This window comes from Callithrix jacchus, chromosome 15, assembly GCF_049354715.1.
Source record: "Callithrix jacchus isolate 240 chromosome 15, calJac240_pri, whole genome shotgun sequence".
NCBI lineage: Eukaryota > Metazoa > Chordata > Mammalia > Primates > Cebidae > Callithrix > Callithrix jacchus.
The window spans coordinates 49,665,400-49,692,526 of record NC_133516.1 but is presented as its reverse complement, the minus strand read 5'-3'; the positions used below and the strand labels follow the sequence as shown (position 1 = coordinate 49,692,526).

General features: G+C 38.7%; 1 long non-coding RNA gene across 1 annotated transcript in view; it reads left to right on the top strand.

Annotated features, from left to right (window-relative positions):
• The window catches only part of LOC144579432 (uncharacterized), a 149,620-nt gene extending 123,124 nt beyond the window's left edge, over window positions 1-26,496 (top strand). The window contains exon 3 of the long non-coding RNA XR_013526917.1: window positions 25,001-26,496. This is a non-coding gene — a long non-coding RNA (uncharacterized LOC144579432). The remainder of the gene's footprint in view (window positions 1-25,000) is intronic.
• Window positions 26,497-27,127: the final 631 nt, after the last annotated feature.

Genomic DNA, 27,127 nt, shown 5'->3' with positions numbered 1-27,127 from the left:
GAGAGTGAGGGCCAATTTTCAACATCCTTAAAGAAACAAACTTTCAATCTAGAATTTCATATACAGACAAACTAAGCTTCATACGTGAAGGAGAAATAAAATCCTTTATGAACAAGCAATTGCTGAGAGATTTTGTCACCACCAGGGCTGCCTTAGGAGAGCTCCTAAAAGAAGCACTAAACATGGAAAGGAACAATCAGTACCACCCACCCCAAAAACATACCAAATGGTAAAGACCATCAACATAATGAAGAAACTGGTCAACTAATTGGGCAAAACAACCAGTTAGCATCAAAATGGCAGAATCAAAATCACACATAAAAATATTAATCTTAAATGTAAATGGGCTAAATGCCCCAATCAAAAGACATAGACTGGCAAATTGGATATAACATAGACTGGCAAATTGGATATAAAGTCAAGACCCATTGGTGTGCCATATTCAGGAAACCCATCTCACATTCAAGGACACACATAGCATCAAAATAAAGGGATAGAGGAAGATTTACTAAGCAAATGGAGAGCAAATAAAAATCAGGAGTAGCAATCCTAGTCTCTGACAAAATGGACCTGAAACCAACAAAGATGAAAAGGGACAAAGAACGGCATTACATAATGGTAAAAGGATCAATGCAACAAGAAAAGCTAATGATTTTAAACATATATGCACCCAATACAGGAGCACCCAGATACATAAAGCAAGTTCTTAACAACCTACAAAGAAACTCTTTGTAGGTTGTTAAGAAGACAGAGACTTTAACACTCCACTGTCAATATTAGACAGATCAATGAGACAGACAATTAACAAGGATATCCAGGACTTGAACTCAGATCTGAACCAAGCAAACCTAATAGACATATACAGAACTCCCCACCCCAAATCCACAGAATATACATTCTTCTCAGCACCACTTCACACCTATTCTAAAATTAACCACATAATTGGAAGCAAATCACTCCGCAGCAAATGCAAAAGAATGGAAATCATAACAAACAGTCTCTCAGACCACAGTGCAATCAAATTAGAACTCAGGATTAAGAAACTAACTCAGAACCACACAACTTCATGGAAACTGAACAACTGACTCCTGAATGGATAAACAATGAAATGAAGGCAGAAATAAAGATGTTCTTCAAAACCCATCAGAATGAAGACACAACATACCAGAATCTCTGGGACACTTTAAAACAGTGTCTAGAGGGAAATTTACAGAAATAAATGACCCCATGAGAAGTGATGAAATATCTAAAATTGACACCTTATCATCAAAATTGAAAGAGCTAGAGGAGCAAGATCAAAAAAACTCAAAAGCTAGCATAAGACAAGAAATAACTAAGATCAGAACAGAACTGAAGGAGACAGAGACACAAAAATGCCTTCAAAAAATCTGTAAATCCAGAAGCTGGTTTTCTGAAAGGCTTAACAAAATAGATAGACTGCTAACCAGATAAATAAAAAAGAAAAGAGAGAAGAATCAAATAGATGCAATAAAAAAAAAAACGATAAAAGGGATATCACCACCAATTCCACGAAAATACAAACTACCATCAGATATTACTGGAAACAACTCTATGCACATAAACCAGTAAAGCTGGAAGAAATGGATAAATTCCCAGACACTTGCACCCTCCCAAACCTAAACCAGGAAGAAGTCAAAACCCTGAATAGACCCAAAACAAGGGCTGAAGTTGAGGCAGCAATTAATAGCCAACCAACTGAAAAAAGCCCAGGTCCAAATGGGTTTACAGCCAAATTCTACCAGTTGTACAAACAGGAGCTGGTACCACTCCTTCTGAAACTATTCCAAGCAATACAAAAAGAGGGAATGCTTCCCAAATCATTTTATGAAACCAACATCATCTTGATACCAAAACCCGGCAGAGAACCAACTAAAAAGGAAAACTTCAGGCCAATATCCATGATGAACATCAATGTAAAATCTTCAATAAAATACTTACAAACCAATTGCAACAGCACATCACAAAGCTTATCCATCATGATCAAGTAAGCTTCATCCCAGGGATGAAAGGCTGGTTCAACATAAGCAAGTCTATAAATGTAATCCACCACATAAACAGAACCAAAGACAAAAACCACATGATTATCTCAATGGATGCAGAGAAGACCTTTGACAAAATTCAACAGCCTTTTATGCTAAAAAACTCTCAATAAACTGTGTATTAATGGAATGTATCTCAAAATAATAAAAGCTTTTTACAACAAACCCACAGCCAATATCATAATGAATGGGCAAAAACTGGAAGCATTCCCTTTGAAATCTGGCACTAGACAAGGATGTCTACTCACTACTCCTATTCAATATAGTATTGAAGTTTCTAGCCAGAACAATCAGGCAAGAAAAAGAAATAAAGGGTATTCATTTAGGAAAGGAAGAAGTCAAATTGTCTCTATTTGCAGACAACATGATTTTATATTTAGAAGACCCCATCATCTCAGCCCAAAATCTCCTTAAACTGATAAGCAACTTCAGCAAATCTCAGGATACAAAATTAATGTGCAGAAATCACAAACATTCCTATACACCAATAACAGACTAACAGAGAGGCAAATCAAGAGTGAACTCCCATTCACAATTGCTACAAAGAATAAAATACCTAGGAATACAGATAACAAAGGATGTAAAGGACTTCTTCAAGGAGAACTACAAACCACTGCTCAACGAAATAAGAGAGGACACAAACAGATGGAAAAACATTCCATGCTTACGGTTAGGAAGAATCAATAACTTGAAAATGACCATGCTTCGCAAAGTAATTTATAGATTCAATACTATCCCCATCAAGCTTCCAGTGACCTTCTTAACAGAACTGGAAAAACCCACCTTAAACTTCTTATGGAACCAAAGAGAGCCTGCATAGCCAAGACAATCCTAAGCAAAAAGAACAAAGTCAGAGCCATCACGCTACCTGACTTCAAACTATACTACAAGCCTACAGTAACCAAAACAGCATGTTACTGGTACCAAAACAGAGATATAGACCAATGGAATAGAACAGAGGCCTCAGAGGCAACCCCACACATCTAACCCATCTGATCTTTGACATACCTGACAAAAACAAGCAATGGAGAAAGGATTCCCTGTTTAATAAATGGTGTTGGGAAAACTGGCTAGCCATGTGCAGGAAACAAAAACTGGACCCCTTCCTGACAACTTATTCTGAAGTTAACTCCAGGTGGATTAAAGACTTAAACATAAGCCCCAATACCATAAAAACCCTAGAAGAAAACCTAGGCAAAACCATTCAGGACATAGGTATACACAAGGACTTCATGACTAAAACACCAAAAGCATTGGCAATGAAAGCCAAAATAGACAAATGGGATCTAATTAAACTCCAGAGGTTCTGCACAGCCAAAGAAACAATCATTAGAGTGAACTGGCAAACAACAGCATGGGAAAAAATTTTTGCAATCTACCCATCTGACAAAGGGCTAATATCTAGAATCTACAAAGAACTAAAACAAATTTACAAGAAAAAAAAACAAACCCATTCAAAAGTGGGTAAAGGTTTGAACAGACACTTTTCAAAAGAAGACATATATGAAGCCAATAAACATATGAAAAAACGCTCATCATCACTGGTCATTAGAGAGATGCAAATCAAAACCACATTGAGATACCATCTCATGCCAGTTAGAACGGCCATCATTTAAAACTCTGGAGACAACAGATGCTGGAGAGGATGTGGAGAAGTAGGAACACTTTTACACTGTTGGTGGGAGTGTAAATCAGTTCAATCATTGTGGAAGACAGTGTGGCTATTCCTTAAAGACCTAGAAATAGAAATTCCATTTGATCCAGCAATCACATTACCGGGTATATACCCAAAGGATTATAAATTGTTCTATTATAAAGACACATGCACACATATGTTCATTGCAGCACTGTTTACAAGAGCAAAGACTTGGAACCAACCCAAATGCCCATCAATGATAGACTGGATAAGGAAAATGTGGCACATATACACCATGGAATACTATGCAGCCATAAAAAATGATGAGTCTGTGCCCTTTGTAGGGACATGGATGAATCTGGAAATTATCATTCTCAGGATACTGACACAAGAACAGAAAATCAAACACCACATGTTCTCACTCATAGGTGGGTATTGAACAATGAGAACACATGGACACAAGGAGGGGAGCATCACACACTGGTGTCTGTTGGCAGAATAGGGGCGGGACAGTGGCAAGTAGGGAGATTAGGGAGGGATAGCATGGGGAGAAATGCTAGCTATAGGTGACAGGGGGTTGGAGGCAGCAAACCACATTGCCATGTATGTACCTATGCAACAATTCTGCATGTTCTGCACATGTACTGCAGAACCTAAAGTACAATTTAAAAAAGAGACATAATTGAACCCCTGACATCCCCGATGCTCTGAACTTGTCTCAGTTTCTCTATAATCACAGCCTATTAACTAGCAGGCTACAGATTTGTGGACCTTTTCTTGTGCATCTATTTGCTTCTTTCCAGAGATTTGAACTTGGACATTTTTTAATACAGCATGGTCTTTCCAGTACCATAAGACGCACACTCTTTCCTTTTTTGTAAATCTATTCACTTCACACATTTCTTACCTTTCTGTCCCAGGGCTCCCAGGACACAGCCTATGTTTCTGACCAATAGGTTACAACTGCTGCTATTCCTGTTTGATATGCCACAGCTGGGGTTGATTCAGAACGCTTTCCATAGGAATTGGGATGAAATCAGGCCTTCATCACCTTATTGGTCCATTCTTAGTCATGTCAATTTAATAAGTACTTTTTAAGCACCTCCTTAGCACCTTGAATCAGAAGCTATGTTGAATCATATAGAAAACAAAAAACCCGGTCAGATGCAGTAGCTTACACTGTAATCCCAGTGCTTTGGGAGACCAAGGCAAGAGGATTGCTTGAGACCAGGAGTTAGAGACCAGCCTGGGCAACATAGCAAGACTCTATCTCTATCAACAAAAAACAAATTAAATTAGCCAGACATGGTGGTGCATACCTATAGTCCCAGCTACTCATAAGACTGAGGCAGGAGGATCACTTAAGCCCAGGAGTTTGAGGCTGCAGTGAGCTATTATCATGCTACTACATTCCCTCCTGGGTGACAGAGTGAGACCATGTCTCTTAAAAAAAAAGAAAAAGACAGAAAACTTGCCAATCTACATCTGAAGGACAGGAGCTGTGTCTGTCTTATTCATCCCCATTCTGCTGCATGGAACCTAGTACATAATGACTGTAGAACACACAAGGAAAGGGAGAAATCAAAAAAACATTCTGCTCTAACTGAAAGATGGAGTCAACAACCAGCAAACCTCAACTCATAAAATACAAGCAATAAATGCTTGAGAAATTTAAGCAGAGGGGCAATGTCTAAACTTCATATGGTCAGAGGAGGGGACATGGAAATATATGAATTCCTTACTGGCCAACTGTGATTCTGCTCAGTCCATAATATGAGCTCTTTGAAGAACTGCCACTTTGAGTGTGTTTAATCGGTCCCTGTCAAGAGCTACCTCTGCCTTTGCTTCCTGGTGCTTGCAACCTTAAGGACTAGATTTTGTTGTTGTTGTTTACAGTGTGATTTAGTGATGATATAAATTTGGGAGAGTTAGCTCTAAAGTCCTTTTACCTTTCTATTAAGGAAAAAGTTATAGTGGATCAAAAATGTAGGCTGTGAATTGTTCTCAGTGAGGAATATGAGGGGGAAATAAATAACCCATGGCAGACCTCAAGAGGTCTATCTTTATTGTTTGTTTCACGGTACACACATCCACAAGACTCAAGTAGAATAATTACTTCTCTAAATATCAGCTGAAGGGGGGACCAAATTCAGCACACAGTGGCACTCGACTTTTAATTCTGGTGACAGCTAAAACACCATTAAATTGTACTTCAAGTCCTTGAAGTACTAAAAAGTTCAGTTAGAAAATAGTATATGACCATGTATCCAATTTAATAGCTAATGTAGTTCTCTCTCTCTTTCTCTGGCCGTAGTTGAGAAGACATTCAAAGTACAAAGAAATGGTTCTGGAAGCTTTAAAGACCCAAAGGAAAGTAGCAAGACTTCCAGAACAAGTTAAAGGGGATGTGGAAACTATAACGTCCTCTTCCGACTTCACTGTCATTATCCAATCATACTGGATTTTCTAGAGAGGCAGTCAGGATTATTGGTTAACAGCATAAGCTTTCTCTGAGGTCAGAGAGACGTCAGTTTGCCTCCTACTCTGAAGCCTACACCAGGTTTCCCTGATTCAACCACGTAACTCCTGTGACTCTCAGCTTTTTCATCTAAAAATGCAGGTAAGAGTAGTAGTTAAATCGTCATTTAGGATTAAATGATGAGCTATGTGGTAATCATTATAATTGTAAGCCATGTATTGAGAGCTTACTATGGGCCAAACTCATAGCTAAGTGGTACATCATCTCTTTTGATCCCAACAGTTGTGCTTCTCTTTACCAATATAGAGAATAATGAAGAAAAACAAATAGAAGAGAGAATTACATTGGATTCCATTTATTTCTTTTATTGCACTTGTGAGGAAGTGTCAACAGGCCACAGGAGGAGAAAACACAATTCCACATCTGAACAGCATCTCCAGTACCTCTAGACAAAGCCATCCCAGAATTTTTGACTTCTCTCATCTGTCAATAAAGTCCTTAAGAAAGGAGTTCATGTTCTAGATATAAGCTGATAATATTGTGTGTAGTGACTCAATGCATATACCTATGGTCACATCATCTACGTAAGCAGCTATGTTCTGTCGGCAGGACTCGTCATCTAGGACCTCTATTCTTTCCCTTCATGAGCAGATTTTAATCCCGATTACCCTGATATCATTCTAGGATTTTTGATGCTTCTGAACTTTTACTGTTATCACTACACTTAATGAAATTCTCCCCTATTTGAGCTCATCCTGTTGGGTTTCACTTGGATTTTGGCATTTTTCGCATTAGCTTTCCCTTCTAACTTTGATATCACCACTGTACTGTAAAGAGTTTTTCATGATGATCTTTAAGCCAAAAAAGAAAGACAAAACACACAAAAAAACTGAAGGCAAACAAATAAAACATTTTCAATGTCACATATAAAACATGAAGAAGCATTTCCAACATTACCTGGAGTCCAGCAAATGTGACATACCATGTCCGACTCTGTCCAATGTGGAACAGTTGACATGCTGTCTACATCACCCTCCAGTATGCAACATTTGTATATCCACACATTTAGTACTTTAATACTCCAGCCATGAAAAAACAATTTTACTTAAAAGTGGCAATTTACTACAATTAGAAAAACATGCAGTTCCATGGCAACAAGTTGACTTGAGGCATTCCCTGAATTTGGAAAGTCTAACTTAGTGCGAAGCAGTGTTCACTTACTGAAAATGGACATTGCTAATCAATTGCATTATCAGGTTTATAAGTTATTCCTATGCAAGTTAAAAAGTGTAGAATTAACTGTTCTACTTTGGATGTGACCAGATCCTTTTAGAATATTAAACAGACACCTCTTTTTTTTTCCTGTATTCTGACCCAAGAAATGAAGCAGGAGGGTTTATTAAGAACTGATTAAAAGATGGCTCAAGCTGTAATCCCAGCACTTTGGGAGGCCGAGGCAGGTGGATCACGAGGTCAAGAGATCGAGACCATCCTGGTCAACATGGTGAAACCCCTTCTCTACTAAAAATACAGAAAATTTGCTGGGCATGGTGGCACGTGCCTGTGATCCCAGCTACTTGGGAGGCTGAGGCAGGAGAATTGCCTGATCCCAGGAGGCGGAGGTTGTGGTGAGCCGAGATGGCACCATTGCACTCCAGCCTGGTTAACAAGAGTGAAACTCCATCTCAAAAAAAATAAAATAAAATAAAAGATGCTTTTCATACATCAACAGTGTTCATGTGAAATGTAAACAGCTAATAACTGTTGAGACTGAAAGAACAGTTTCCATTGTGTGTAGACTAACAAAAGTATTATGTTCATAGCTACTATATAAGGACAAAAATTATTTAAAATATGTAACTATAACTCACTAGATATTGAGAAATAAAGCTATGAATGGGTTATAAATATGTATAGTTGTAAACATTTTAATCAGTAAAATTACATATAGAACATATTAAAGTTATTTTTAAACACAGAGCAAAACAAATATCTAGAAGTTTGTCTACAAACTATAAATTCAGAGAATAATGTTCTTTGTCAAGGACCATTATAGGTTATATGTTCAGAAATCCACCTGGACTTCTAAATTTTGTTGGCTCATCCCTATAACAACCTGTAGAAAAGAACTGACAAATCTTGTGGCTTATTCTTTTTTTTTTTTTTTTTTTTTTTTTTGTCTTTCTAAAAGCCATTGTTTATGACATTTTTCTAGAATCATTTTCCTAAGAGTGCATCATAGACCAGATCTTGCCCATATCCTTTGGGCTAAATGAATAACAGCAATGTTTTATATTCAGTCCCATCTAGGCTTAACTCCAAGCTCTACAGCTTCTTAACTCTGTGACCTTTGACTCATTACTAAATACTGGTTACTTCTTCTCTGAGCCTTGGTTTCCTAATCTGTAAAATGAGGATTGAAATGGTTTTAGAATATGAACATTCACAATGTTATAAAAGGAGAATTAACTCCTTTTTCATTTTTCTTTATGAATTCTGAAGATTAATTTTAAGAATTTCTCTTTACTTCGTGGCATGATTTAAAGTTTAGGTTTTTTATTTTGAAGTCAAACTTAAAACAAGGCAACTTAAACAAATTTTTTAGTTGCTAATAATATGAGTTATGAGTTTAACGAGTCCTTCCTGTCAACTGTGAAAGAACAAGAGAAAAAATAATTGCAAAAAGAAAGAGGAGGAGGAGATGGAGGGGTAGCATAAAGATCAAAGTAAAGTGGAAGAATTACTTTAAAAAAAAGCTCTGAGATCTAGAGACAACTGCCTTAAAATATAAAAGATTAACCTACCCCACAAGACCCAGCTTGCAAACTCCTGGAGGAATCACATGGAGTGGCAATGCTCCATCTACTAAAGGGTCATGTGGGAGATGAATGATCACTCTTACTACTACCTCTTTAGCCATCACAAAAGGATGAACTTCCAGGTGATTTTCATTGGAATGCCAAAACAACAGTATATCACCTGCAAACACCCTGCAAGAATCATACCTCTTTACGAAAAACAACCTGATAGATCTCACCTGATTAGCTGAAGCGACACCTCACTAATACACAACCTCTCAGGGAAACTGCAGACCCCTAAAATAATAATGAAACTTCTGGATGCTAATTAGGGTGAATACAGAAGTTTCCTATTTATATTTGAGGGGTAGGTGAGGTGAGGTTAAACTAAATAATCCCAAAACCCTCATGCTGAACCAGTGATTATATATTGCATATTAACTCCTGCCTCACTGAGTTCTTGGGAAGATTAATTGAAATGACTTATGTCAAGAAGTTAGTACTGTGAGAATTCAAAATAGTAGCTATTTTCATTATTATCACAACGGAACTGTCTTTTAATGTTATTGGGGCATTAAGAAACATGAACATGAACAGAAATAAGAAAGTGGGATAAATGGCAGGGTGTATCTCAAACTGGCAAGAGTTAACCTCCTCATCTGGAGTTGCCAGAAGATACAGGCAATATCATGCATCATTGCAAGAAAAGTTGTCCCACAATTTTACACTTTTGACCGGGACATAATCTAATTCAACCATACCCTCCTACAGATATGCAAACACTTGCAAGAGTTGAAGGTTCCAAAGGTGTGTTTTCAATAAAAAATCATCTAGAAGTAATTTTTTACTTGGTGTGTGACATGTACTTCTGACTGTCTTCAGACTAGATATTAGGGCTATGCTCTCAAAAATCAATTCCACTGAAAAGTTTTAAAAAATCAAAGTGTATTAATCAATGTGCTTTGGGACTGCAGAAGCACATTAACCTCCATTCAAATTAAATGTACCAAAGAATGTACTGGCCGATGCAATGGCTGGGGCAGAAGAAATGCATTGAAAGAAAAGCATTGAAATGGCTGGGGCAGAAGAACTTTAGGCAAGAATGGATTCAGGTGCCTAAACATTATCATCATGACTCAGTTTCTCCCTGTTAGCTTCATTTTTGGGGTGGTTGGCTTCTCGTGGGCAGGTTTGCTTCTTTGGTTAACAGTCAATGCAGTAGCCCTAGTTGAAAGATGACTTCTCTTTCATAACAGACCAGAAGCCCAAACATTGAATGTATTTGCCTATCTTAGACCTTGCGTACATTACTGAGCAAAGTATTGTGACCAAGATATGGTCGGTGTTCACTGTTCTGCTGGGTCCCATGGCCACTCCTAGTGATGGAAGAGCAGTAAATCATCACACAAATCGAAAGAATGAAACTAGGAAGTTATTCCTCAAGACAAACTGGGAAGCTGTTAGCAGGGGGAAAAACCAAGAAAATAAATGCAGGACAAGGAAAAAAAAAAACAGATGCTGATTAAAACTACTTTTATGAGAATACAGAGAATGTTAGAATAGACAAACCCCAAGTATAAATCCAAGGTTCTTCAGGATACATTATTACCATTTTCAGAGCTCAGGCAACTGTCCAAGTCTTAAAGCACTTCCACAGAATGCATAAGGTCAGAGGTCTGCAGACTTTCGTCTCTCATCTCTCTTCATTGACTTAGAAATCCTAAATCAGGCATTTATAGTTAAATTGTGGTTCCCTTACCATCTTAATGACCAGTTTTATGCAATCATATTAGTCATTTGATCGATCCTATTCAGTTGTAAAGACAACCCCAAACATCAAGTTGACCTTTTCAGTCTAGCATTTTTTTTTAATCCTAGACACTGTCTCCTTCATTCTCACTTACGGTTTTCCCGTCCATTTTTTTCTTCTGCTTTCTTCTTTTCCACTTTTCTCATATACACCCTCACTCATATATATGCTTTGATATCAGATCCTTGAATTCAACTTCACTCTGTCCTTTATTTTTTCTGTGTCAAATAAAGATATTGATTAAATTCTACTCTATTCCATTTATCCAAAAGTATCTGAACTCTGGGCACTATTCCAGACACATGGGTCACAGGAACAAATAAGTAACAGCAAATCCCTGTTCTCATGGGATTTCCATTCTGATAGAGGAGACAGACAAATGTGCCACCTGCTTGTGCTTCCTTGCCTGCTGCTGTGCACCATGACCTGTGATCATTATAAATTGGGTGGTTTTTCACAGCACATTATCTGATTTAACCTTGTCATCTCTTTCAGGGGAGTTGAGCAGATTCAACTGACCTCATTTTATAGATATAACTGAACAGAGAGGCAAAGTGAGATCATTAATTCAATAATTCAATAAATATATACCTAGAATATGCCAGTTTTGGAACTGTATCAGTCAATAATTTTGACATGGGCATTATCCTCATGAATCTATTGAGGGACATCAATCAATAAAATCACAACTAAAAATGCATATGAAATTAAACTGAAAGTTAGTAATGGATGGACCCAGAATAGTTTTCAGCATTTCTAATCTAAGCCTGCTGTCCTCACATACAGTATGACTACTCCCTCCAAATGATAATTTGACAAAAATCCCTGCAAGGATGAAGCAACAAAAGCTATTCTTACCCTCATGCCTGCTCCACAGGGCAGGCCTAAAAAAGAATTTTGTAATTTCCAATCAAAACCATGCTGCTACTTCACAAGGAATTCTCCAACCCTACTTCCTCCAAACACCTCTACTGTTCAACATTGTACTGAAGGTCAGATCAATGCAATGTGATAAGATGGAGATAGGATAAGATAGAATGGGATGGGATGGGATGGGATGGGACGGGACGGGACGGGACGGGACGGGACGGGACGGGACGGGACGGGACGGGACGGGACGGGGCAGGAGGCAGCTCAGCTTCCATCTCAGGCGGGCTAGCTACAGAAACAAAGTTCCTAACCATTCTTTTATGCTGCCTCTTCCCAAAGAAGCCCTTCATAAGTGACAGGTACAATTCACACACACACAAAAAGACGGAAAACACAAAAACATAATTTTTCCACATCTTAAGTATTGATTTATAGATAATATAAAGTTAATAAACAGAATACATATTGATATTATAATGTACCACAAATAGGATTATTAAGTACAGTATTAAGAACAGATAAGGACTGTTACAAACTAGTAAGAAAAAATGAGCCAAAGATGTGAGGAGGCAAAATAGAAACCCAACAGACAACAAACAAATGAACAAACAAAACAAACATAACAACCAAAGCACTGCAAGTTAAATTAACATTTGGATAGCATTTTATACTCTTCAAATAGGGAGAAAAATATCTGACTTCATAAAGTGTTGATAACAGTATACATTTCTGGGAGGAATTAAGTTGCTGCAATCACTTCTGAAAATAGTTGTAAATATATTAATATTTTTTAAAAGAACATAATCTGCAATTTGACAATTCCATTTCTACCTATGGATTCTATAGAAACTCCTACTCTTATGTCTTAGAAGACTTCTCAAGAATGTTTACATCAGCATTCACAAAATTGTATTATAATCAAGGTAAATATCCATTGACAGTAGAACAGATAAGATGGAATGTAGAATTTAAAATTGAAAAGCTATACCTATATGATTCAACACAGACAGATATCCAAAACATAATGCCAAGTGAAAAATGTATGTTGTAGATCATTACCTATAGCATATTATAACTTCTGGATTTTTTAACACTCAAACAATATAATATATATGTTGTGTTGCAACATATATATTTTTTCTATAATATATATATATATTATAGAAAAACAACTTCAAGGATATATAAAAATATTTTCTAGAAATAGAAAAACATGACCTGGAAGTAAACAAGCACAGCTCTGGGAAGGTTGGGAGAGGAAATGTGAATTGAGAGGCCTAAAGGGAATGTCAAAATTACCTGTAGGGTTTTGTTTCTTTTAAGTTAAAAAATATGAAACAAGACTGACAAAAAGCCTTTATCAATGTAAATATCCCACCATTTTTTATGCACTTTTCTGTATTTTCCATTTTCTGTATTTCTCAAGATTAAAAAGACCAAACAAGACAACTCCCTGCATGCTTGCGACTTCCTTTTTCCACCTTTGCGTCATTCACGATCTCATCATTCCAGATTGGCAGAAGAGCATCATGGTTAAGAAATGGTGCTCCACATATCCAAGAATGAAATCATGTCTTTTTCAGAAACATGGATGAAGCTGAAGGTCATCCTTCAAGTGAAATAACTAAGTTATTTCTAAGTGAAATAATTTAGAAAATCAAATACTATGTGTTCTCACTTATAAATGGGAGCTCACAATTAGTACACATAGACATACAGATGGAAATAATTGACAATGGAGACCTCAAAAAGTGGGAGGGTGTGGGGGAATATGGGCTTAAAAAATGACCTGTTGGGTACAATGTTCACTATTCAGGTGACGGGCATACTAGAAGCCGAAACATCACCATACGCAACATATCCATGTCAAAAAACAACCTGCACAAGTACCCCCTGAATCTGTAAATATTAAAATAAACTAACAAATAAGTATGTAAATAAATAAGAAATGGGGTCCTATAATGAGAAACGCTTTGATTCAAATGTCAACCTTGTTGTGTATCTGGACAAGCTAGTTAACTATTCTCTGCCAGTTTCCTCATATGTAAATGAGGGAAGACAGTAGTACCTACAGTGCAATGATATCGAATGGAACTAATGAAATGATACATGTATTAATAAAACACTTAGCATGGAGACTGTCCCTGGTAGATCATGTCAGGAAGACTAGAGGTAAGGAAAGCAGGCTGAGTGAAAACTAGTCCAGGAGCCTGTGCTGAGCCAGAGTCCATTGCCACCTGACAATGGCACCCTGGGCTTCCAGCTCAGAAGAGAGGTCATATCCATTCATCTCTGCATCTTCCACAGCGGGTCTTCCCTATCCATAGTAGGTGATCAATCAGAATTCAACTGAATAATTACTATTCGGACAGCCATAAGTGCAAAGCAACAAGATATCCAAAGAAAGAAATCACTGATATATACATCTTAGCGTGTCTTTATTTGAATTATTTTATTCAATAAGTATTCACTGAATGCCTGTCACACATTAATGCTACTCAGAGTGGGATCCATGAACCAGAAATTTCAACATGACAGCATGTAAAAAATGCAAAATTTGAGCTCCATTCTAGGGCCACAAAATCAAAATCTGCATTTTCACAAGCTATCTAGGTGATATACAGTCAATGTAAAGTTTAAGCCCAAGTATGTAGGCTTATGGGTGGCTATACCAAGAGCTAATTCTGATTTTTTTTAGTGGGCTGCCTGGTTTAAATCCTGTCTCTGCCATTACTAATTATGTGACCTTTGTTCAAGTCATCCAGGTTCCCTGAATCTCACTCCTCCTATTTGCAAATGGGAATATTAAGTATCTACTTCACAGAGTTGTTGTAAGAACTAAAAAATGGTCCCACTTGTGGTGTTTAGCACAACCATGAGGTTGTACTTCTATGTCAGCTTTGTTAGTGAGTGACGTCAGTTTTTGCTATTAATGTAAACATTTGGAAGAAATAAAAATAGGCAAATGAAGGCATGGAAGAAAGAGGGGGCAGGACCTTCATTAAGGGAAGAAATTGAACCAGAGGAAAAATGGCTCATGAAGGTGCAATGGTGAGAGAATAGGAAAGGGCAGAGGAACTGAAAAAAAAGTTTGCTATATGTTAACCCTGAAGTAGATGTACAGCTACATTCTATACCCACTTCTGCTCTAGAATCTAATACAGCTGGCTTTTTCTTCTTCTTTCCTTAAAAGCACATTTTTGATACTGGTGATGGTGGTTTGTTTAGGAATTCTGGATTTCATGTCTTACTGTAATTATTTTTTAAATCCAGCTCCTGCCAGATCTTGTCATATTTTTCAATGTTTCAATCAGAAACCACATGTACAGTGCAGATTTCTTGCCCATGTCAGAGTATTCTATCTACTCCTTTTCAACACCAGAAATATGACTGAAGCACTGAGCGAAGTCCTGCATCCTTTTGTAGGAGTTATCTCCCCCACTGCCTTCCATAATGTCCTGTTCATGGCATTCTTTCTCCTGGATCATCTTCTACTCATACCCTGCTGTAGTCCTACTATAAAAAGTAGCAAGCAGATGACTTTAAAATAATTCTGATGTTACCGCACTGCTTAAAACTCTTACTAATAATAGTGGTCCATTGATTTTCAGGTGATTGATTTTCAGATACAGGTGAAACTCCTGCCCCCAACATGAGTAAGTTTGTATTAGCTTAGCTTCCTAGTTTCATAATGCACCCTTTTCTTTCTGTCTCTCTCTCTCTTTTCAGCTATAGCATCCTCTGAGTCCTTCCAACACTGTCTGGCCCCACTAACCCAGACCCAATACACAACCAACCTTCTACTAGGACTGGCAACCCCCGGTTGCCACTGCACTCATCCAATTTATTGTTTGAGACAGTCTCACTCTTCTGCTCAGGCTGGAGTGCAGTGGTGCAATCTCAGCTCGTTGCCACTTCTGCCTCCTGGGTTCAAGTGATTCTCCTGCCTCAGCCTCTCAAGTAGCTGGGATTACAGGCACACACTACCACACTAGGCGAATTTTTGTATTTTCAGTAGAGACAGGGCTTCACCATGTTAGCAGGCTGGTATTAAACCCCTGACCTCAAGTGATCTGCCCACCTTGGCCTCCCACAGTGCTGGCACTACAGGCATGAGCCCTGAATCAGGCCTATTCTTCAGAGTCACTCCAGGTACAGTGTCTTCTGGGAAGCTTCCACAGCAGAGACACGGCCCACCTTAGGCCACATTGTCTGGCTTGATGCCCTAAGAACACAATTTTGCTTTTTCTTTTTTTTTTTTGGAACATTACCTTACTTTGAGGGCTTAAATTCACTGTCCATTGTGTTGGAATGACTCTCACACACAGTGACCTATTCTCTGTTAGGTATAACCTGAGAGGATTTTTCTCTCTCACTCCAGAGACAAGACAACTTGAACTTTAGCCCACATTACCCTCTCTGGTTTTCAGGGTTTTTGTGTGTTTGCTTTGATTATTTTTGCTTTTCCTTTTTTTCTGGTCACTGAGGACTGCTCTGACTTTGGGGGCATTTAGTTCCACTTTTGATTTTTTTTGAGGGGGGGAACAGGGTCTTGCTCTGTCACCCCAGCTGGAGTGCAAGGGTGTGATCTTAGTTCAGTGCAGGCTCAACATTTTGGGCTCCAGCAGTCCTCCCACCTCAGCCTCTCAAGTACCTGAGACTACAGATGCACACCACCATGCCTGGCTATAATATGTTTCTTATTATATTTTATCCAATGTTTGATGTATTTTGAAACTAGAAGACTTCTTGTTATCCTAGTACATATTACCAAAAACATATAATTACCTAAGAATGCAAATGCACATTCTACTATTCAAGAAAACTTGTCTATTTCAAGGCATTGGAACCTCCATGAGAGAAGGGAATGTATGTGTTTTGGTTCAGCACTGACCTCAGTGTTGCTTTTTCTTTTTTCCTTAATCAATGCCTGCCACAGAGTAGGCACTCGAAACATGTTTCTTGAATGAATGAACAGATCAGAGCCTGAAGGGTGGGGGATTTTTCTTGGAGCACTTTGCTGAATAGCAGGCTGAATTTAACCAAAGGCAATATGTCAAATTCCAAGATGTTCAACATTCTCCCAGGCACTTGCAGATGAAAGCCTCAGAGTCTTTGATCACCAGAAAATGTGGCTCTCCCACTAGTCTAATATCATTAATCTTTAATGCATTTTTCACTCCATCCCTCCTACACTTAAGTTTCCATATTCTTCATTAATTCTGACATCAGCAGTCTGAATTCCTCTGAGGCCCAAGGCTCTGCCTTCAAATACCAAAGGCATATTTTTTTAAAGACAGGCATAATTTTCACCCACAAGATTTTGTGTAACAATATTACCAATTAGCCCCTTGTACCATCCAAATAAATTGCCTACTAGTCATCACTTTAAGGGATTAATTGACCATGCAAATATTGAGAGGCATAAAATTCTGCTGCCAAGCAGGGACCTAGTTAAGCCTGCTCTAAGTGTTTCTCCTTGGGGGCAAACTCCTCTGTATTTTAATCATATTGTATCGTTCAGATAAAAATTACAAAGTTCACTTAACTTTTCAGTCCCCAAGATCATCCTCAATTTATCTGCTCTTTGCCATCTGGGATAGACCAGCCTTTCTTCAAAGATTTCACATGAAGGAAGCAGTTGTTGGAAGGTAAATGTTAGAACTCCAGCTGATTTTCCATCTCTTCCTTTGTGCCGAGAAGGGAGCAATCATGGCCGAATTCCCTCCGCAACAAAGGAAGTCTAAGCTTATCTGAGCTATGGATAGAATCAGAATGCTGGTCATAGGCAGTTCCTTAAACATCCTCCAAGTCCAGAGAAGTGAATAAGGCAGAGTCTATGAGGTAGGGCCCTATGAGTGAGAAACAAATGGCACAAATAGAATAATGAGCAGTTTTGATGTGGGAATTGCTGACAAAGGATGCAAGAAAGCTATAAAAGTGGTAACAGGCTGAGTGCAGTGGCTCACATTTGTAATCCCTGCACTTTGGGAGGCCAAGCAGGCAGATCACGAGGTCAGGAGATCGAGACCATCCTGGTCAACATGGTGAAACTTCGTCTCTACTAAAAATACAAAAATTAGCTGGGCTTGGTGGCAGGCACCTGTAATCCCAGCTACTCAGAAGGCTGAGGCAGGAGAATTGCTGGAACCCAGAAGTGGAGGTTGCAGTGAGTGGAGATCATGCCACTGCACTCCAGCCTGGTGACAGAGCGAGACTCCGTCAGACAAAATGAAACAAAACAAAAAGCAGTAACAGTGTCCTGATGTTAGTGGCAGCAGAGCTGTTCCCACTTCTTAGCTGGAAGGGGACAATGGAAGGGAACTGTTATCAGAACCTGGAAAGAGACATACAGAGAGGGCTACCTTCCTAGGAGCTGTGGTTTTTGTTTAAGGTGACAGTCAGTCCAAAGTGACCCCTTTGAGAAGGAAGCCAAGGGAATAAAAGACCCCAGCCTCCCTCTCCTACCCCCAACCCCTGCCCCATGTCCTGACAGTGTTCCCCATTGGCTGATCCTAATGGGTAGCCAGAAAGCAAGGGAGTTTTTCAAGGCACCCCAAGTGCTCAGTCTTCTGAGAATAGAGTGCAGTGGAAAAAATTAAAGTTGAGTGTTCATCTGGAGGATAAAACCGAAGGCACCTAATTCAGCCGGGATCAGAATCCTACATTCAAAGTCAGCTCTATCTTAACAAGTTGATTAACCTTGATCAAGCTATTTAATCTCTGGACCTCAGTTTCCTTATCTCAGAGATTGAACAACAAAAACAAAAAGCTCACCTCACAATGTTTCTGGTCAATGTACCCTATTTTAAGATAAACATCATGTTTTGATTAATTAGCTAGGAGGAACAAAGAAAGGAAGAAAAAGAGAAAAGAAAAAAGAAGAAAGCATTGAAGTTTAAATGAGCAGAAAAAGACAACATATTTAGATGTATAACCATACAAATAAAATGTCGTTTATGGAGTTATTATACTTTGCCAAGTATAGAGTAGCAGCTTTGCACACATTTAATTCTCACTGAATTAATAAGTGATATTCTTAATCCAGTGTGCTGAAGACAAGACTAAGTTCAACTTATGGCCCCATTATTATAAATATGATGTTTAAAATTGCTCACTAGCCAGTCATTAACATGGCAGAGTACTGGTTTTTAGTAGGGGACTCGAAACTACAATATAGAGAAAGGTATATTTTCTTAAGACCGCTGTATTTACCAGGATTGGTGAACTTCTAGAATTTTAATTCACCAGAAAGTGTCAGTCTCATAAGTGCTTTAGAGATCTATGAGCAAAGCTATTGATTTCTTCTTCTGCAAGACTTTATTTACAAGTTTATTAACATGATCAACATCAAAGTACTTCTGTCTCAGGAAACATAGTTGTAACAAGAAAGCAATTTCTCAGGAGATTGCATGTTTCATCACATGATTTGGAGGACTTTCAACTCTTTTCCATTCCCAGACTAGGTGGATTTTATCTTCAACTCGCATCACATTTGGAAAACTGGCTTCATGAGATCTAGCAATGTGCTTTTTAATAAAGACCACTATGATGGCAAGAATGAAGGACACTTTGCTGACTCATCCATGAATAGAATAAGAAGAAAGTTCTAAAAACCAAAACCACAATGAGATACCATCTCCTGCCAGTCAGAATGGCAATTACTAAAAAGTCAAGAAACAACAGATGCTGGTAAGGTTGTGGAGAAAAAGGAATGCTTTTACACTGTTGGTGAGAGTATAAATTAGTTCAACCATTGCAGAAGACAGTCTGGTGATTCCTCAAAAACCTAGAGGCAGAAATACTATTTGACCCAGCAATCCCATTACTGGGTATATAACCCAAGGACTATAAAATTATTCTGTTATAAAGATGCATCCATACCTATGTTCATTGCAGCACTATTCAGAATAACAAAGACATGGAATCAAACCAAATGCCCATCAATGATAGACTAGATAAAGAAAATGTGGTACATATATGCCATGGAATACTATGCAGCCATAAAAAGGAAAGAAATCATGTCTTTTGCAGGAACATGAGTGAAGCTGGAAGCCATTATCCTCAGCAAACTAACACAGGAACAGAAAACAAAATACCACATGTCTTACTTATAAATGGAGCTGAACAATGAGAACACATGAACACATGGTGGCAGGAGGTGGGTGTAAAACAACACACACTGGGGCCTGTCAGGGGATGATGGGAGGAGGCAGAGGATGAAGAAGACTAGCTAGCAGATGCTAGGCCTAATATTCAGGTGATGGGATGATCTGGGCAGCAAACCACCACAGCACATGTTTACCTATGTAACAAACCTGCACATCCTGCACATGTACCCCTGAACTTAAAAGTTGAAGATTTGTTTAAAAAGGGCGCACTCTTTTGCTGTTCATAACAATACATTGACTTTGGTTCCTATGCTTTAGAACTGGTGTAAAATTCATCATCATGACTCACTTTCATCTAATATAGAGCCCTGAAGTTCCCAAGAGGTTTTGCCTCCTAATCTCAGGAAATCCACACCACAGCCACGTGAGAAGCATGCTCCTCCTGTGCCTACTTGTGAGAGAGGGGAGGATTTGTCTAAGGTGGTGTCCTTAAGTGTCTTCTTGTTAAGAAGCAGAATCTGAGCTCCACCTTAACCTCTTCAGTCAGAATCTTGGGGCGTTGAACCAGTTTTTCAGGTGATTCCAATTGATGCTTAAGTTGTAGAATTACTATTCTACACCAGATTTCTTAAATTTACCTAATGAAACTCATCTGGAATATTCTTCAACCAGGGCTTCTATGTGGTCAAATTGGTACCCTCTGAAAATCCCTCCCACAGAAAGTCTGTCTCAGGGTTTCTCAGATGGTGTCACAGACTGAATTGAGTGTTCCCAGAATTCGTGTGTTAAAATCCTAACCCCCAATGCCTCAGAATATGACTGCATTTGGAAACAGGAACTTTAAGGAGGTGATTAAGTTAAATGGGACTATCAGAGTACACTTTAATTCAATACAGCTGATGTTCTTATTAGACAAGGTGATTACACAGAGACATACCAGGGGCACACAGGCACAGAGACGCAATCACATGAAGAAGCAGTGAGAGAGCAGCTGCCTCCTAGTTAGGGAGGAAAACCTGAGAAGTAAACCAACTGGCTGATGCCTTGATCTTGGGCTTCCAGCCTCCAGAACTGTGAGAAAATACATTCCCATCATTTAAGCCATTCAAACTGTGTTAGTTTGTTATGGCAAAGTATCCGTATTTTCAATAGGCACCACAGGTGGTTCTATCCCAGCCAAATTCAAGAAATATCCCCCATCACCCTTTCCTTTCATATGTGATCTTTAGAACAACAGCTTCAACATAACAGCAACGGACTCAGAGTCTGCATTTTAACAAAATTCCCAACTGACTTATATGTTGAGTAAATTTTGAGAAGCATTGCCATGCACCACAATCTAGGGTTGTCATATTTAGCAAACAAGTATTTGCAGTATTTGAGACATATTCATACATACATACATCTATAAGTAGATATATTTATACTAAAATATTCATTATTTATCTGAAATTCAAATTCACATTCATGTGGGCATCCTGTATTTTAACAGGCAACCTTACCCTAACAGCCTCTCTCATAGTGCAGAAGGAAACTGGGCTAGTTCACCAAAATGATGTCAGAACAAGATGCCCAAAGACTTGACTTTGGTTTCTAAGAGCATCCTTCAGTATCCTGTATTTCTTGTTCCCAAATTGAATAATGTAACAACACTGGAAGGGACTGACATTTCCATTAGTTAAAAAAATAGCAAAATCTGATGATATTGTCTAATCTTCAGATACTGAAATTTCTCACTGGAAACATCTATATCAATTCTCACCCTTAAAGTTGGCAGCTTGTTTTCTGGAAGGCAGCCCTGAATTCAGATCTCCTTATCACCCAAACATTCTCAGAAATATCGCGTGGTTATTTCTTGTGACACTGCCATATCTCTCAAAGTTAAAATACCAGGTCATTTATTTTGTTACTTCTAAAAAAAAAAATCACAGAATGCTAGCACTTGGCTCAGCTACCTACTATCAGTGTCAACCTTGAGCAAATTACTTAAACTCTCTGAGCCTTGATTTTCTCATGGATAAAATATGGGTACAAAGAGTATCTGGCATGGAGTAGTTGTGAGTGTTGAGTTAATGTGTGTGGTCAGAAGGGTGCCTGGTACAACTGCAATTGCTATCAAGTGTTACCTATTACTAACAAGGAAATGGAAGTTCTCCAATAAGACTTTTTTCGAGCATAGGGCCCTGAATTTCAGGCCCTGAGTTCCTTAGGGTGCCTGTAAAGAAATATATATAATGGAATACTACTGGGCCATTAAAATAAATGAAATCATATTTTCCTTTGTGGAAACATGAATGGAGCTGGAGATCATTATTTTAAGTAAAGTGACTCAGAAATGGAAGGTCAAATGTGGCATGCTCTCATTTATAAGTAGGAGTGAAATAATGTATACAGAAGACACAAAGTGTGGGTTGATGATAGACATTGGAGACTCCGAAGCGTAGGGTGAGTACAGATGTCACCACTATGCAATATATCCAGGTAACAAAAAGACACTTTTACCCTCTTAATTTATACAAATTTTTTTAAAGAAATTTAAAAAGTAGATTCCTGGGTCTCATCTACTGAATCAGAATCAGGGATCTATGGTTTTTACAAGTCTCCCTCACTGCAAAAGTGATTCTGAGGTACATGAATGTTTGAGAGGCCTGTCGTGGAGGTTATGAGACCTGCCCACCTCTCAATGGCAGGCAGTACCTTTGCTGCCCAGCAGTGTATGAAATAGACAGGTGCATGACAAAGGACTCAGTGCCTTCCGCTAGACTGCCAAATAACTGGAAGTTTAAGTGGTTTTTCCAATGTAACAAGTTACCCTAGTAACAGGCAGAACCAGGATTTCAATGCATATCTCTGATTGTAAAGGTCTGCTCTCACTCACCCAACCAGCGGGAACACAAATCTACCCAGGGAGGCTTGTCTGCATCTGACGATAGCGGACAACAAAGTCTTCCAAAATTGCCTTTTTTCTGAAGAGACTTTGTACTGAACAGTGAGGCCCGACATCCCAATAGAAAGGGTGGGGCCTCCCGAGTGCCTTACTGGAGCCAGCCTTGACGAAAGGTCTCTATCTAATGAGAAGGGCCTCACTTTGGAGCAGCCCACACCTGCAGGCAAAAGGCTCACACATCCTGGAAGAAGCCTACAACCAGGTGGGGCCTTTTAGTCCAAGGATTTTACATCTGAGAATTTTCTTTGAGAAACAGAGTTTTTAATGTTTAGAAGAGGAGGCAATCAACAGCTCAGTCTCTTCAGCCAGTCAGTGTTAAAGAGGAGAACAAAGGTGGAGAGGATTGCTCTTGATGGAAAGACACTTAAGAGATGCAACAATCAAACATAATAACTAATCCTTGGTTGGATCCTAATTTGAAAAATGTTATCACTCAAAAGTGGGAGTTGAACAATGAGAATACATGAACACAGGGAGGGGAACATCCCACACTGGGGCCTATCAGGGGGTGAGGGGCTAGGGGAGGGATAGCATTTGGAGAAATATGTAATGTAGATGACACATTGATGGGTGCAGCAAACCACCATGGCATGTGTGTACCTATGTAGCAAACCTGCATGTTCAGCACATGTATTGTAGAACTTAAAGTATAATAAAAAAAATTTTTTTAAGTCGATGTTCAGTATTTTTTAAAAGCTGCATTTTGGACAACTGGGAATTTTTTAAATGGACCATGTATTCGATATTATGGAATTGTACTTAATTTTGTTAGGTACAATAATCATATAGGAAAAGGTCCTCATTTTATGAGGCACATATTTACAATAGTAGGGTGAAATGTAATTATGGATATGTTTTATTTTTTAATACTTAAGGAAAACAGACACAAAGCAAATACCGCAGAATGTAATCAGGCTGAATATACTTGCCAGCTATATGTTTGTCTTATTACACTATGTTTTCTAATTATCTGTTTGAAATGTTCATAATAAAAAAGTAAATTTAAAATAACTGAATGAGACAGTTTGGGCCCAGTAAATCCACTTCTAGAAACTTGTCAATATTCATTTGTTTATTGAAAAAAATGTTCTAAGCAATAAGAAAATATTTAGACAACTGTTTGAGTATTGCAGGGCTATATATAATAGGTAAAACTTTTTTTAAAAAAAAAAAAGAGGCCTAAATGTCCCAACAATTAGAATCAGTTAAATAAACAAATTGTCATTCACGTACTCAATGAAAGGATGTGCATCTCATAAACACATGATACCAGTGTCTATTTCCTGAGTGATACCGAGTCTTACAGGAAGATATTCAAGATAAATTTATTACATGAAAAAAGCAGGTAGATAACAGCGTGCATGCTGTTTTTGTAAATGATCCCATTTTGTGAAAAGAATCATATCTGTATTTAATAGTGATTTTACAAGCTAATGTGCATTGAGAACTTATTATTTTCCAGCCCCTGTGCCACATTATAGGATTATTTTAATATCATCACAATTTTCCAGACTGGGAAGTTGAGGTACAGAGTGGTTATGTAATTTGCCCAAGAGATCATACAGCTAAAAGAGACAGAGCTGAGATTTCAACCAGGTTTGTGGGATTTTCAATTCCGAAGCCCTTACTCACTGCACTGATCTCCACCCAGGAAGATAACATACCCAACACCAGCACATTACTATGGATTCTGATTGTGTGGTGGGTTGCTGGGGAATTGTTTTTCTGTTATGTTTCCCTGTAGCTTTTCCATTTTTCTATAAGATGTATTACCTGGAGCTCTTTTCATAAGTTCAAGAACAAATCATAAAAAAAGATGGGGAAAAAAATGCAACAATGGGCAGAATTTTCTGGACCTGGGCCCAGATATCCATCATCATCTGGCTGTGTAATGCTGTCTGCTTACTCTGCTACTACCCTGGGAGACTGTTTCTAGTTACCTGCTCTAAATTTCTCTGTGTGTTTACTTGTGCCTGGCTTACACTGAGAGCCCAATCTGTCTCATTTTGTCGAGCCCTCTTGCCTTGATAAACTTCTCTTGTAATAATATCTTCTACTTTGTTGTAGATTGTATTTTCCAAAGATGGTGATAACAATATCTCCCATCTCACCTGCTGTGAATATATGACTTTGCCACTCCCATATAAAGATATGGTGTCTATATCCCTTCCCCTTGAACCTGGTGGAACTTTCTGACTCCCTCTATTGGTAGTATACAGCAGAAGTGATTCTATATTCAGGCTAGATCATAAAAGATAATACAGCTTCCACCTAATTCTTTCTTTTTAGGGATGCTTGTTCTTGGAACTTGGCCACCATGCTGTAAAGAAGTCCAGGCCACGTGGAGAAGCCATGTACAGACATTCCAGCCAATAATCCCAGCTGAGGTCCTAACCAAAAGCCATCATCAAGCACCAGACACACGAGTAAGACTTTGAGATGACTCTAGCCTAAGCAGTAACAGACTGAAACCACAAGAGATATTTGATCAAGAAGCACCAAGTTGAACCCAGTCAACCTCCAAAACCATAAGAGATAATGATACATTGTTATTTTACATCACTAAGTTTATTTTGTTACACTGAAATAGATAACTGATACATATTTGGATAATACATTGTAATTTATAAAGCATTTTTACTTCATCCTCACAACTCCTACAATCTTGTGAATGTAGCTTAGAAGATTATTCTTACAGAGGAAAAAGCTAGAGCTTTGAGAGTTACAAATTTGGGATTACAAATGTGAGAGACCTGGGCCTAAGTCCTATTTCAGGTACTTAACTATTAATAGCTACATGCTGTTAGACAGTTTACTTAAATTTTGAAAGACTGTTTCTTTATCTATGAAACCAGTATAATAATATTACTCACCTTATAGGGATGAGCAGTGGGTTGTCTAATGCATGTGAAGTCATTAGTACCACCTCATCTCAGTAAAATGTTTCTGGTTTGGGTGCCCAATACCTTGGAGGTGTTCTTGACCCCTTTTTTTCAGCCCTCACATTAAGCCCTCAGCATATTCTAGCAGCTCCAGCTTCAGAACACATGAAGAACCCCATGACTTCTCCCAATCTCCACTGGTCCAAGCCCCTATCATCCCTCCCCTTCATGAGGGCAACTGTCCCCATGGTCTTCCTGCTTTACCCTTGCCTCCACATCAGTCTGTTTTCCATACAGCTGCAGAGTGATGCTGCAATCATGGAATCGGTTTGTGTCATGCCTATGGCTCCCCATTCAGCATATTCTAGCAGCTGCAGCTGCGGAATACATGAAGAACCACATGCCTCCTCATTCCACTCTGAACAAAAAGTCCCAATAGGAAACTGCAAAAAGTCCCAACAGGAAACCCCAATATCTCTTCCACCTCACCTTCTTCCACCTTTTCCCCTTGCTCACTCCCTTCTCCCTTGCTGGCCTCTTTACTTCTCAAAAGGACCAGGCCTGTTCCAGTCTCGGGTCCTTTGCACTTGCTGTTCCCTGTATGCAGGAGACATTTTCTCCAGGCACCTACCAGACTCTTCTTTGGAGATTTTGCTCAAATGGTAGCTCTTACTGAGAGTTTCCAAGACCATCTTACTTAAAATTGTCACCTTTCAGCACCCCAGAACCCCTGTCCTCCTCCCTAATTTACTGTCTCTCTAGTGTTCATCATCATCAGACATTCCATATGCTTCAACTTATTTACCTGTCTGTCTCTGCCTATACCCAATGGAGAGTAGCCTTTATGAGGCAAAAATTACTGCCAGTTTTGTATGTTACTTAAGTCTGAGAACCTAGAATAGTGCCTGGCATATAGAAGATATTCAATAAATACTTGTTGATCACAAATGAGTGCTTGACAATTGATTTAAAATGTTCTTAAATGATAACTATTGTCATATTATTAGGATTAAAACCTAAGTTTTCTGACTTCTACCTGTATATCCACTTAATGGGTTGAATATGTGGCATCCTCAAAAGATATGTCCAACTCCTAAACCTCAGAACCTGTTAAAGTGACCTTATTTGGTAAAAGGGTCTTTGCAGATGCAGTTAAGGATTTTAAGATGAAATAATCCTGAATTTAGTATGAGCCCTAAATCCAATGACAGATTTCCTTAGAAGAGTAAAGGCATAGAGACACAAGAGGAGATGACCATGTAAAGAGGGAGGCAGAGATTGGGGTAATGCATCTGCAAGCCAAGAAACACGGACTGTCATGCAGCCACAAAAAGCTAAGAGAGAGACATGAACTGATTCCCCCTCAGAGCCTCCAGAGGAAACCAACCCTGCCAACCTTCATTTTTGGACTTCTAGCCTCTACAACTATGAGAGTTTGCATTTCTGTTATGAGCCAAGTTTTGTTCCTGCAGCTCTCAGAAACTAACACATCTGCTATACCCTGATGTCTCCTTGGACACCAAAATGGTCTCCA